This window comes from Podarcis gaigeae (assembly GCF_964106915.1).
Source record: "Podarcis gaigeae genome assembly, chromosome: 13".
NCBI lineage: Eukaryota > Metazoa > Chordata > Lepidosauria > Squamata > Lacertidae > Podarcis > Podarcis gaigeae.
Genome location: NC_139689.1, coordinates 46,276,168 through 46,290,683, shown reverse-complemented (window position 1 = coordinate 46,290,683; position 14,516 = coordinate 46,276,168). Strand labels below are relative to the sequence as shown.

The 14,516-nt window shown below is 49.0% G+C and overlaps 1 long non-coding RNA gene across 3 annotated transcripts; it reads right to left on the bottom strand.

Annotated features, from left to right (window-relative positions):
- Nucleotides 1–1,170: 1,170 nt before the first annotated feature.
- On the bottom strand, nt 1,171–13,995 carry LOC310830260. 3 transcript variants are annotated; one of them, XR_014557504.1, is made up of 7 exons: nt 13,809–13,995; nt 5,017–5,093; nt 3,965–4,020; nt 2,847–3,310; nt 2,263–2,317; nt 1,434–1,532; nt 1,171–1,306 (listed from the first exon to the last, which is right to left on the bottom strand). It is a non-coding gene; the product is annotated as an uncharacterized lncRNA (long non-coding RNA). The 3 variants fall into 3 exon arrangements; XR_014557506.1 differs by lacking the exon at nt 13,809–13,995 and adding an exon at nt 7,644–7,839; XR_014557505.1 differs by lacking the exons at nt 2,847–3,310; nt 3,965–4,020.
- Between the last annotated feature and the right edge of the window lie 521 nt (nt 13,996–14,516).

Below are 14,516 nucleotides of genomic sequence, written 5' to 3'. Positions count from 1 at the left end.
GTGTTCTCAGGGCTACCAGCATGAGTTTGACCAAACTGCGGGAGGCAGTGGAAGACAGGAGGGCCTGGCGTGCTCTGGTCCATGGGGTCACGAAGAGTTGGACACGACTAAACGACTAAACAACAACAAATTGTTGTGAACTGATGCATGCTTATAAAGTAAGTAAAGTTTGTTTTTAAAGTTCTCCAGTTGATGCCTGATTCTTTCTTATGTGGGACAAAGGGAGGGAAGGCAGCTAGCTTCATAGCTGGCTTGCTCAAAACAAGGTTTTCACAGCCTAATTCCTGTCCTTTTAAGTTTGTTGTCAAGGATGGGATTTTAAAACTTTCTAATCCCAATGCCAATAGTAGTTTCAAAGGGGGAATTTTCCTTGCAACTGAAACAGGGGAGACTTCCTTCCCATCCGCTGTGAGCCTGATAATTTTCTTGCATTTTTGAAAGTTACATTTTGCATTTAACACCATGTCTCCTTTGTTTCTGTATGTGCTCTCTAAGCATTTCCCATCACCAATCTCTCTATCTTTTCCAAGTGCAGCCCTACCAATGACAGGAAAAGATGGCTTGAGATGCAAAGGAGCTCATCTGCATTAGTAATAATAATAATAATAATAATAATAATAATAATAATAATAATAATTTATTTATATCCCACCCATGTAGCTGGGTGTCCCAGCCACTCTGGGCGGCTTCCAACAAAACACTAAAATACAATAACCTATTAAACATTAAGAGCTTCCCTAAACAGGGCTTCCTTCAGATGTCTTCTAAAAGTATTTTTCTCTTTGACATCTGCTGGGAGGGCGTTCCACAGGGCGGGTGCCACTACCAAGAAGGCCCTCTGCCTGGTTCCCTGTAAGTTGCTTCTCACAGCGAGGGAACCACCAGAAGGCCCTTGGAGCTGGACCTCAGTGTCCAGGCAGAACGATGGAGGTGGAGACGCTCCTTCAGGTATACTGGACCGAGGTTGTTTAGGGCTTTCAAGGTCAGCACCAACACTTTGAATTGTGCTTGGAAACATAGCCCCCCCCCATTTGCATAACATTCTAATTCTGTTGAGATACATTGCAATTTTGTTCAGTCTGTGAGTGCCGAAGATGGAAAGCCCCACACACAAATGCCAAACATCGATTTGTAGAAAACACGACTTGAAAAAAGAGACAATGAACATACTTTCGTAAACCAAGCAAACGTTTATTGAAAATTCTTTCAAACAAAGAAACAAACAAAAGAAACTGGTTCTAAGACTGAGCCTTGGTTTGGAAGGTGCCAGAACTTTAGCCTACAGCGTGGCCACCTGGTTGTTTGGCTGAAAAGCAGGAGAAAAACGACAATGGTCAAGGACAATGGGAGTGTTAGTCTCTAAGGTGCTACTGGACAATTTTTTAATATATATATATATATTTCGACTGCGTCAGACCAACACGGCGACCTACCTGAATCACACCTATATATGCAAAGTAGAGGAAAAACACCCAAATCCTGTCTTCATTTCCTCTCTTATCGATCTGCCCCAGGCATCACTCAAAGCCTTCCTGCAAATTAGAAAACAAACAATACATAGCCATCAGTAAACAGAGGGGAAAAAAGGAATCTGCCTCAGCCCTTTTGTATACACTGTCTAAAACACGACAATCTAAGTATCGTCAAATGCACTCTGTACGGTGTTCCATTTCGCTAAAGGAACCAGACTATATTAAAGGGAATTTGCACTTTTAACACCACCCACCTGGGTGTCTGGCTGAAAAGCAGGAGAAAAAGGACAATGGTCAAGGACCATGGGAGTTGTAATCGAGCATCACCTGTAGGAGGGCCCCAGTTACCAAACCCGCAATATTAGTGTCCAACTTTTCCCAGAAACGCATCCACAGCATGAACACGTACGCTCAACTTCATGGGTAGGCAAACTAAGGCCCGGGGGCCGGATCCAGCACAATGGCCTTCTCAATCTGGCCCGCGGACGGTCCGGGAATCAGCGTGTTTTTACATGAGTAGAATGTGTGCTTTTATTTAAAATGCATCTCTGGGTTATTTGTGGGGCCTGCCTAGTGTTTGTACATGAGTAGAATGTGTGCTTTTATTTAAAATACATCTCTGGGTTATTTGTGGGGCATAGGAATTCGTTCATTTTTATTTTTTCCCCCAAAATATAGTCTGCCCCCCCCAGAAGGTCTGAGGGACAGTGGACTGGCCCCCTGCTGAAAAAGTTTGCTGACCCCTGTAGGGTGTTCTCCCCATCCCATGCAAAACCTCCCTTCCTCTTACCTGTTCTTTTTGTGGGAGGCTATGGCAGCAGCCACAGCGGTCCACAAAGGAGATCCTGCATGAAAGAAGGGATCTTTGAAGCAAGGGAGAACTCGACGCTAAGGGCTGCTTTGAGGGAAGAATCCCTGAACATGTGAATGGTTCTTCACAGACCGAATGCCAGGGACAGAACGTCCCCTCAAACGCCCATCCAGCTCTCACACCCACCCCAGGAACTGAAAGCAGATCCCACTGTGGAGCTCACAAGAGCTGCCTTTTGTCAGGAACCATCAGATGACCAGGAGATGCAGCAGAAGAGCATCGCTGACTGCATGCTTTAAAAGAGGATGAGGCAACTGAACGGAGGAGGGGGCAGTGAAAAACTACTAGTCCTGATGGAGACAACAATGCTTCATAAAAGCCGTTGAAGGAAGTTCCAAGTGAGCAGAGGGCTCTCGGGCTCGAATCCTGCTTGTGGCTTTTCCAGTGGCATCTGGGTGGCCCCTGAGAGAAGAGGAGGCTGGACCAGGTGAGCCCTTGGCCTGATCCTGCAGGCCCTTCTTGTATGTTTCCTAAGGCCCCCCTCCTTCCCCTTGTCCCATTACCTCTGATGTGAGAGGCCTTCGTCTGGGCTCCAGTCCCTCCCAGGCTGAGTCTTTCCCTCTCTGCAAAACAAATGGAGACCTCAGCCGGCACCTGGCTCCCAGCCACGCTAGCCCCAGTCTGGGGCAGGAGGGTGGGGGACCTGGGAAGGGGGCATTTCCTCCTACCTGATCTTACCAGCTCTTCCCACTTGGCCTCTGTACGGGTGTCTCGGCTCTGTCCCAGCCGGCCTAGCTCAGAAGCAGCAGCCAAAGTCTCCTCTTTCTCAGAACTGAGCAGAGATGCTGTTCCCAGCATGAGAAGAAACTTTGGCTGCTGCTTCTGCGCCAGACAGGGCCGAGACTGAGCCATGCCCACAGAGAAGGTGCAGTGGGGAAGAGGCGCGAGGGATGGCAACCAGGAACCACAGGGATGTCCTCTGGTCCTTTATCTCGGGAGCTGGAGCCTCATCCCTGGAATCATGACTCTGTGAAGGAAAGAGGATATCGTATGGGCTCTCATGTGAATGGGCTCTCACTGTCAGCAGATTCCTCAATTATCGCCCTGTCACGCCATGCACCAAGGGACGTGGGTGGCACTGTGGGTTAAACCACAGAGCCTAGGACTTGCCGATCAGAAGGTCGGCGGTTCGAATCCCCACGACAGGATAAGCTCCTATTGCTCAGTCCCTGCTCCTGCCAACCTAGCAGTTCGAAAGCACGTCAAAGTGCAAGTAGATAAATAGGTACCGCTCCAGCGAGAAGGTAAACGGCGTTTCCATGCGCTGCTCTGGTTCGCCAGAAGCGGCTTAGTCATGCTGGCTGTACGCCAGCTCCCTCGGCCAATAAAGCGAGATGTGCGCCGCAACCCCAGAGCCAGTCACGACTGGACCTAATGGTCAGGGGTCCCTTTACCTTTACCGCACTATGCTGCTGTGCAAATTCGCAGGGCATAAAACCACTGACTTTTGTAATCTTCGCAGTTGTACTCTGGTCAAGGACAATGGGACTTGTCCCCCAGTTCCTAAATCTGTCTTAACAGTGTAAGCCTTTTTTTCCAGAAATGCCCCCACAGCATGAACATGCACGCTCAACTGGTAGGGTGTTCTCCCCGCTTCATGCAAATTTCCCCTTCCTCTTACCTGTTCTATTTACATGGTGGTTTGGGCAGCAGCCACAGCAGTGCAGACAGGAGATCCTGCAAGAAAGAAGGTGTCCTTGAAGCAGCGGAGAACTCGACGCTAAGGGCTGCTTCGAGAGAGGAATCCCTGAACATGTGAATGGGCTGTCACAGACCGAACACCAGGGACAGAATGTCCTCTCAGATGTCCATCCAGCTGTCCCACCCACCCCAGGGACTTAAAGCAGATCCCACTGCGGAGCTCACAAGAGCCGCCTCTTGGCAGGAACCATCAGATGACCAGGAGATGCAGGAGAAGAGCATCTCTGACTGCATGGCTTTAAAAGAGAATTAGGCAACTGAATGGAGGAGGGGGCGGTCAAAGACTACTAGTCCTGATGGAGGAAAGAATGCTTCAGAAAACCGTTGCAGGAAGTCCCAGGTGGGCAGAAGGCTCTTGGGCTCGGATCCTGTTTGTGGCTTTCCCATTGGCATCTGGGTGGTCCCTGGCAGAAGAGGAGACTGGACCAGGTGAGCCCTTGGCCTGATCCTGTAGGCCCTTCTAGTGTGTTTCTTAAGGCCACCCTCCTCCCAGTGGCGGAGGAAGGGGGAGTGGGGGGGGCGCAGTCTGCCCCCAGGTGCCATCTCTGAGGGGGGTGACAAGAAGGCATTCCGTAGGGGTCTTATTCTGCAACCCCCAGGCATGGCAGCACGAGCCACCAACATTGCGCTGTCACAGCTGTGTGTGGAAGATCCCTGCCACCGCCGCTGCAGCCACGAGTGGAGGATCTCTGCTGCCGCTGCTGCCACTGCAAGCGCAGGACCACTCCACTGCCGCTGCAGCCGTGATTGGAGGATCCTGCTGCCGTCTGTATGGCGCTTGAGCGGTTATGTGGCAAACCACCTGGTGCCATTACGTACGGTGCATGCGTGTGCTCCATACACAGTGGCGCCGTGCATCCACCATACGTAGCGGTGCCACCCATGTGCCGCTGGGCAGTTTGCTCCGCCCACGACACCGGGTGGCGGTTAGCCTTCCTTTGCCCCTGCCCCCTCCTTCCCCCATTCCATTACCTCTGAGGCAACAGTCCTTCATCTGGGCTCCAGTCCCTCCCAGGATGCAATGGCTTCCAGGCTGAATCTTTCCCACACTGCAAAACAAATGGAGACATCAGCAGGTGTCTGGCTCCCAGCCACGCTAGCCCCAGTCTGAGCCAGGAGGGTGGGGGACCTGGGAAGGGGGCATTTCCTCCTACCTGATCATACAATCTTTTCCCACTTGGCCTCTGTATGAGTGTCTCATCTCTGCGTATCAAAGTATCAAATGCTGTGACAGTAATAATAATACAACAAAACAACAACAACACAAACTGACTTATAAGTATAAAACCAAGTTAACTAGAATAATAGCTAGAATAGAGATAGACTTGTAACCATTCAAACAACAAACATGCTAAGGTGCCATGTGCAAGACAAAGCCTGGAGATACAGTGGTACCTCAGGTTACATACACTTCAGGTTACAGACGCTTCAGGTTACAGACTCCGCTAACCCAGAAATATTACCTCGGGTTAAGAACTTTGCTTCAGGATGAGAACAGAAATTGGGCTCCGGTGGCGTGGCAGCAGCAGGAGGCCCCATTAGCTAAAGTGGTGCTTCAGGTTAAGAACAGTTTCAGGTTAAGAACAGTTTAATTCCGGAACGAATTAAGTACTTAACCTGAGGTACCACTGTACTGTAATCATGGAGTTGATAAATGTACAACTCTATCTTAACAAGTTACATGTGGAGTAAACGTTATACAGATAGGATAAATGAACCGCTCAACAAGTAGTGTAAGTCCAATCACAAAACAGCAACCCCGTGCCACCACAATGGTAAGGGTAGCACACTGGAGAATATGAAATCACAGGAAACCTGTAATATATATGGAGAACATGTCTCCTTTTGCTCCTTTACGTTATTCTCACCAGGGTGGTGGCTTTGATTTGCCTTCCCGTGACTGATCCATGCATACGGCTTTGTGTTTCCAACTCAAGACCCATTGATGAACATCTCATCCAGATCAATCTTTGAAAAACAGCTTTGAAAAACTTTTTCATATTTCAGTATGTTTGTTGTTTGAATGGTAACAAGTCTACCTCTATTCTAGCTATTATTCTAGTAAATTTGGTTTTATACTTATAAGCCAGTTTGTGGTGTTGTTGTTTTGTTGTATCATCTCTGTCCCAGCCAGCCTAGCTCAGAAGCAGCAGCCAAAGTTTTCTCTTTCTCAGAAATTAGCTGAGCAGCAGTCTTAATCAGAGGAAGCTTTGGCTGTTGCTTCTGCACCAAAGATCTGGCAGCCAAAGGCCAAGAAGCAGCCATGCCCACACAGAGAAGGGGTGCTGGAGAAGAGGCGTGAGGAGCGAGCTGCTTCTGCATACCTTCCATCAGCGCCTTGGATGGGCTGCACTGGGATGCAGAAACAGCAGCCGGAAACCACGCAGAGTGTTTCCTTCTGCTTTGTCCATCAACTTGGTAGCTGGAAACTGAGAAGCATCCCTGGAAGCGTGGCCCTGTGAAGGAAGGGGCAAGTTTGATGCACCGAAGTTGTAGACTTTCTGCAGTTGTCAAGTAATTGGGAACCAGCTAAAACTTTGTATGGTGAGGGAACAAGATCAGACAGCTGATCTCACAAGAGCCGACTCTTTGCAGGAATAAGGAAGCGAAGGAGACTCAGATGCCCCACAAGAGCATCTTGGATGAGGTGGCTTTCAAAGAGGGTGAGACAATTGCATGGTGGAGAGGCCTATCCAAGGCAACTAGTCATGATGGCTATGCTCAGCGTCCCTGGTTGGAGGGAGTAATAATAATAATAATAATAATAATAATAATAATAATAATAATTTATTATTTATACCCCACCCATCTGGCTGGGTTTCCCCAGCCACTCTGGGCAGCTTCCAACAAAACACTAAAATTAAACCTATTAAACATTAAAAGCTTCCCTAAACAGGGCTGCCTTCAGATGTCTTCTAAAAGTTTGGTAGTTATTTTTCTCTTTGACATCTGGTGGGAGGGTGTTCCACAGGGTGGGCGCCACTACCGAGAAGGCCCTCTGCCTGGTTCCCTGTAAGTTGCTTCTCGCAGCAAGGGAACCGCCAGAAGGCCCTCGGTGCTGGACCTCAGTGTCCCAGCAGAACGATGGAGGTGGAGATGCTCCTTCACGTACACTGGACCAAGGCCGTTTAGGGCTTTAAAGGTCAGCACCAACACTTTGAATTGTGCTCGGAAACGTACTGGGAACCAGTGTAGGTCTTTCAAAACTGGTGTTATATGGTCCCGGCGGCTGTTCCCAGTCACCAGTCTAGCTGCCGCATTCTGGATTAGTTGTAGTTTCCAGGTCACCTTCAAAGGTAGCCCCACATACAGCACATTGCAGTAGTCCAAGCGAGAGATAACCAGAGCATGTACCACCTGCAAGACAGTCCGCGGGCAGGTCGGGCCTCAGCCTGCGTACCAGATGGAGCTGATAAACAGCTGCCCTGTAAACAGAATTGACCTGCGCCTCCATGGACAGCTGTGAGTCCAGAATGATTCCTAGGCTGCACACCTGGTCCTTCAGGGGCACAGTTAGCCCATTCAGGACCATGGGGTTTTCCACACCATCCCGTCTCCTGTCTCCCGAAAACGGTACTTCTGTCTTGTCAGGATTCAACCTCAATCTGTTAGCCGCCATCCATCCTCCAACCGCCTCTAGACACTCACACAGGACCTTCACTGCCTTCACTCGTTCTGATATGAAAGAGAGGTAGAGCTGGGTATCATCCGCATACTGATGAACACCCAGCCCAAACCCCCTGATGATCTCTCCCAGTGGCTGCATGTAGATGTTGAAAAGCATGGGGGAGAGGACAGAACCCCGAGGCACCCCACAAGTGGTCTGAACACTCATCCCTCCCACCACTTTCTGAACACGGCCCAGGAGGAAGGAGCAGAACCACAGTATAACAGTGCCCCAGCTCCCAGCCCCTCTAGGCGGTCCAGAATGCTTCTGAAAAGCACTTCCTGGAAGCCACAGGTAGGGAAAGTGTTCCTATGAACCACAAAAGGTATTTCAGAAGGACCCCTTCCTTCCCTCTGCCCCAGTATCTGAGGGTCGTCACGCCTCTCCAGGGATTTCACCAGAACAAAGGGGAAAGGTTCCCTCACTGTAAAGAAAATGAATAATAATAATAATAATTTTTATTTACATCCCGCCCTCCCCAGCCGAAGCTGGGCTCAGAGCGGCTAACATCAAATGTATAACACATTAACATAAAAACAGACAATCAATTAAAATACATCCTCAAATCAGATCAGGATCAGAATAAAATCCAATCAGATGGCAACCCGCAGATTAGGGTTGGGGACCTTAAATGCTCACCAGGCCCAACTGTTTGTGCTGAACTTATATGGGCCTGTGACAAAAATTGGGAGGCCACTTTCATGAAGACATTACCAGGCACCTGGCTCCCAGCCATGCTACCAGCAGTCCGGCGCATGAATGCGAGGACATGGGAAGGAAGCATTCCTACAACATGGGGTACTCAATTGTCATTTCCACCTACCTGAACTGTGAGCCTTTCCCCCCTTGTTCTGGCCTGCCTCTCCCAAGGAAGATGCAAGCTCCTGGAAGCCACTGGTGGGGAGAGTGTTCCTATGACTCTCAAATGTTTCAGAAGGACGCCTTGCTTGCAAAACAACACTTTGTGACATCAGCTTGGAAACAGGGGCCAGGCTGCTGGGCTGTCAGGCTGCTGCATTAAGAAAAATAAAATCAGGGGGGTCAAAGTGGGGTGGGATGCGGCCACGGTGGGTCAGGCCAGAGGGTGCTGTTGGGGTGGGTGGTTGTGCCTGCCCTGGTTCTGCGTCTTGCCCCTCTGCCTGTTCCTTTAGCTGCTTGATAGACTCATAGTAGGGTGGAGTTGGAAGGGATGCCAAGGGTCATCTAGTCCTGCCAATGAAGGAGATGAGGACAGGTGCCCCACCTAGGCCCAAAGTCACCCTAGGCCTCAAAACCAAATTTCCCCTTTCTCTCTTCTAAAAAAACACAGCTTTCGCTTTTCTCTGCTCTCTCACAAGATGCTGCTGCATAGGCAAACTGTGACTTTTATCAGTACGAGAGAGCTTCAAAAAGGCTAATGAATGGACTCTGTCAATGCCAAGAATACTCAGGCCTGGGAACTGACTCTTATCTCATTCAGTTGCAGCACATCTTGGACACGCTGAACCGCAAGGCTCCTCAACCCTCTTGGCTTCTCATCCCCCTTTCCTGGGAAGGGTGCCAAGAGTCCCAAAGACAGGAGCTTTCTGTTCATGCTCAGGAGGGAAAAGGGGGAGGGAACTGGAGGGGAATATATGCTCTGTGCAAATGGCTGTGAACTCGTGCTTGTTTTGTGAATCTATCACACTAGCTACTTCTACCAAGCCCGGATGGTAGAAATAAAGCTCTTTCTCTGAAATTATCCCTTGAGTGTCTGTTTGACTCCCATTTCCCTCTCCCCGGGTGCAATGCCCTTCCCGCTCGAGGGCAAAGCCTGAAAAGGCTACACCAGGACCTTGCCCACAGCCAGCCCTGCCTGGGCTCCAAACTCCGACCATCTTCTTCCCAGCCAGATGCACAGACCCCTTGCAATTCTGCCTGGGCTGGAGAAAGGGGAGAGAGAAACGTTTTGCTCTCTCTCTCTCAGGACATGGATACGAGAGCCACAAAATGCAGCCCTGTCAATACCTGCAAGGGCTGTGACAGGGAGGAGGGAGCAAGGTTTTGAATAAACATTCACAAACGTTTTATTGATAATAATCGGCTAAATAGTTTGAGGAGCTATACCACTTTGTGTCATGCAGGAAATAGCATTTTTAGAGAAATCAAAGACTGGAATTGAGGGAAGTCGAGGGGGGGGTAGGTTTGTGTGGGAGGGTGGGGAGAGGAGGGAGAAATGGGGGAAAAACAAGGATGATGTGTTTTTGGATAATATGTTTTGTTTTAATTTTGAACAAAAAAAACTTATATAAAAAGAATGTAATAGGGTTAGTAGTATTAGAATTACTATGGGAATGTTAAGGAGGGAGGGGGAAAGGGAGAGTGTGGAATTCTGGGGGTGAGTGATGATTGGATGAGGATTTGAAAAGGAGTTTGAATGCGAGGCAGTTGAGAGTCAGTTGAGAGCAGTGGGTTCTGGAGGGGATGGTACTTGGTGGGGCTGGGCATCTAACTATTCAGTTTAGGATCAAAGGTCTAGTCATGATTTTTGTAATAAAGCAGCATATAAGATTAATAATAATAATAATTTTTATTTATACCCCAGCCAAGGCCGGGCTCAGGGCGGCTAACAAGCAATAATAAAAAGAAGTTGAATGAATACAACTTAAAAACAAGATTAAAATACAACATTCAAATATTGAAACATTCAAATATTAAAATGCAGCCTCTTCACAAGAGCAGAAAGGAAAAAGAAAGAGGGGGAGGGCATCAAATTGGCTCCAAGCCAAAGGCCAGGCGGAACAACTCTGTCTTATAGAGAAAGAGAATTTGAGGCCATAAGCTCAGGTACACACGTCATCCTGTAGGGGAACAGTTAAACAAAGGTAGCTGAATAAAACTCCTGCAGAGGAGGTATTTGTGTGGGACAGTTCAATCAGGGAAATTATGCCCCGGCCTCCTTTCATTATCTGGCCACCTGGCAGAGCTCCACCCAGAGCCTCCAGAACTTAACTAAAGCCCCCTTTGAACCACAAATGGTGCACAAATGACCCTGTGCACAAATGGAAAGACTCATCAGTTACAACCTCAATCATTCCATCACCGTATTACTGGCTGGCTTTGTGTCAATAAATCAAAGAACGCCAGTGACAATCTGCAATTGTACCTTCCCAGCCCAAATCGTTACACCTGAGTCCACGCCAGGAACTCTTTCTGGCTTGGCCTTCAGAAGGGGAAGGTAGTGGCTCTGCTCACAGACGTGTGTCAGGCAGGCTTATGGAAGGCAAGCTTCTCATATCCACCCACAGGGATGGTATGGGGTGTGCTTCGCAGCCTACCTAATTCCTACCATGTGGATTCCGGAGCAGATAGCCACTGCACCCCATCAAAGGAGACGCTCGGCTGACCTAGCAACAATTGCAGGAGGCAGCTCCCAGCTCCCAAAATTGGGGCAAGCTTCATTGGCCTCATTGGAAAGGGTAGTGGTCCATTTGGGACAGGCCTGGTGGCTGTCCAAAAACAAAGAAGGGGGAATGTAGGGGAACAGTTAAACAAAGGTAGCTAAATAGAACAATGCTTTCTTCATTTCTCAGGCTAGTTGGCCTTGTTAACCAGATTGCAACTTTTCCGGGACCTATGCCAGAGCAAGAGAAAAGTAACACATCTTTGGACAGGCTGAACCACTCTCATTCCCCTTTCCTGGGAAGAGTCCAATAGTCCCAAGACAGCTTTCTGTTCATGCTCAGAGGAACTCATGGGGCAGGACTCCTGAGGGAGGAGAAAGGAGGGAACTGGAAAGGGGTATATATGCTTGTGCACATGACTGTGAACTTCATGCATCCTTTCGTGAACTATCACACTTGCTCCTTCTACCAGTTCATGGATGGTAGAAATAAAAGCCTTTTTTCTAGGAAGGATATGGGTGGGGAGAATTCTGGGATTCAACTCCACAGAAGTATTCCCAACCAGGGTGGACATTGGGCTCTAAAATGTCAATGGCGCCCTGTGAAATGCTAAAATTTGGCACCCCTCCTTCTTGTTCTTCAGCATGGTTTTGGCCCCCTCTGCAGCCTGGTGCCCAGCGTGAGTGCACTGGTCGTGCCATCCTAAAACTGCCCTGGCCCAACCTTGGGATGTGCTTTTGGCATGGGAGAGAACCACACCCCTTGTCCTGCCCAGGGGGACCAAAGAGAAACCCTCCCCATAAAACTATAGGAAGATCTAATTCAGGCCTTCCTCCTCCAGATGGCAAGAGGACTGGGAAACCCTTCCCCTGCACATTTTGGGTTTTATCATGGCACTGCTGGGCTGCTGGTTGGCCAGAGCTTTCCCAAACCATGGCCCTGCAAAGGAAGAAATGTCTCAAAATCGTCGGGATAGACAGCCGCTCTAGGGGATGGGGCCCTGAGGATATTTTTTGTTCTTTTCTAGGTTCATAGGTTTATGTTCTGGTTGTAATGATGTAATAGGGTTGGAGCTGTTTAAATATATGGGGCTGCCATACACTCCTTTAATTTTTTAAAATGAAATAATAATTTCCCCTCATTTTCAAAAGCACACGCATTGTCTCTTTCTTCTGGTTCTTCAGTTACCTTTGTTGTGAGACACTGGTGTTATATGCAGTATAGGGTTGGGAAGAAAAGGGGGGAATGGGGAGAGGGGCTGGGGTGGCAAAGCTTAAGTTATTTTATTCCGTGTATGTTTGGGGTTATTATATCAGTGTCACTTGGGGAGGTTCTTGTTCTATTTTCTTGTTATCTGAGAGAGGTTGGGGTGGCCTAGAGTGGTTGGGAAGAAAAGGGTTGGGAAGAGAAGGGGGAGAGGGGCTGGGATGGCAAAGCTTACGTTCTTCTATATAGTGTTTGCTTGGGGTTTTTGTGTCAGCGTAACTTGGGGGGGGGGTCCTCTTTTTATTCGCTTGTTATGTTTCCTTGGTGGTGAGAGAGGTTGGGGTGGCCTAGAGTGGGGCTGATCATCTTTGGCTGGCTGCAGTGGGATTTGTGAGTGGGTGGGTGGGGGGTTATCGGGTTAAGTCAGCCATATTGAATCACATGCTGTCGGTGGGTTATGAGTGCTTTCTAGTGTGAGTGGGCATTGTTATCTTGGAAGGTGCTCAGTAGGACCAGTTCTGGGGTGACTTCTAGTACCTGTTTAGTTATTTTGCTTATTTCTGATATGACTGCGCACACTCCTTTTCTGACTGGGTTCTCAATTACTTGGTTTGGTGGGATCTGCTGGTTCAGGCACAGCATATGTCTGAGAAGGCCCCACGAGGTGATTACAGGACAGAGGTGCGAGGAAAAAACTGTTGTGACATTGATTTTTTTGGCAAATTGGAAGGGCTGTGGTTGGATCCAGAACCGGCAACCTAGAGCCCCACTGACCACTTAACTTCTCTCTTCTCCATCAGCTTGGGGGGTTTTTCTGGGACATTTGCGGTTGATAATAGCATCCTTTATCATTTCAGCATCTTTATCAAGATGCTAACAGATCTGCCTGCCTTTAAATTAAGAATTAAGAAATATAAAATCAGGGGGGTCAAAGTGTGCTGGAATGAGGCCACGGTGGGTCAGGCCAGAGGGTGCCGTTGGGGTGTGTGGTTGTGCCTCCCCTGGTTCTGCGTCTCTCTCCTCTGCCCGTTCCTTTAGCTGCTTGATAGAATCATAGTAGAGTAGAGTTGGAAGGGATCCCAAAGGTCATCTAGTCCAACCCCCAGAAATGAAAGGATCCTGCCAACAGCCAAGCTTTGTTGGGCTCCAAACTCCAGCCTTCTGGTTACCATTGTATATACATGTTTGAGCATGCTAACAGATTTGCCTGCCTTTGATCAGTTGTGCTTCAAGGGAAACTCACCAGTCCTCTGCTTCCTTAATATTTTCCAGCGCAGATAGATGCTAACCAAAGGAGCTCACAATAGTCATCTCCTTGCAGGAACAGGCATAGGAGAATTAGATGCGCCACAAGAGAGTCTTGGATGGGGTGTCTTTCAAAGAGGGCTAGACAATTGCATGGAGGAGAGCCCTATCCAAGGCAACTAGTTGTGTTGGAGGGAGCAATGCTTCTGAAAAGCACTTGCTGGAAGCCACAGGCTCCCCAAGCGTGTTTCACAAGGACCCCTTCCTTCCCTCTGCCCCAGTACCTGAGGGTCCTCACATCTCTCCAGGGATTTGGCCGGAACGAAGTAAACGTTGGGGAAAGGCTCGCTCCATGCAAAGAAAACGGAGACACCAGCAGGCGCCTGTCTTCCAGCCATGCTAGCTCCAGTCTGGCGCATGAGGGCGGGGGACACGGAAAGGACACATTCGTATAATATCGGGCAGTCAAGTGGCATTTCCACCTACCTGAACTGTGAGCCTTTCCCTCCTTGTTCTGGCCTGCCTCTCTCCTAAGGAGGATGCAATCTCTTGCTGGAAGCCACTGGTGGGGAGAGTGTTCCTACAATTCCCAAATGGTGTTTTGGAAGGAGCCCTTCCTTCCCTCTGCCCCAGCCATGCTAGCACCAATCTAGGGCCTGATGGTGGGGGGGGGGGCAACATGGGAGGGCTACACCTGCTTGCTCCTCTCAGATATACATGAGCCAATATGATCTAAGGGGAATCCGTTCATATCCTCCAAGTGGGATAACCAGTTTGGCCATGTTAGTGCTTGAGCAAGAGCAAAGCCCATCTCCCAGGCTTCCCTTTGAAGGCAAGACACAATCCTGGGACACTCAATGACTGCCTGGCTTCCCATTTCCTTCCCCAACTCTAGGACCTGGCACCTGAGCCGATCCTACCTTCCTGGTACCTCTTCATGTCTGAGTTCCTAGGTCTGGAGGGATCTCTGCTATTGGAAGCTACTTGGCAAG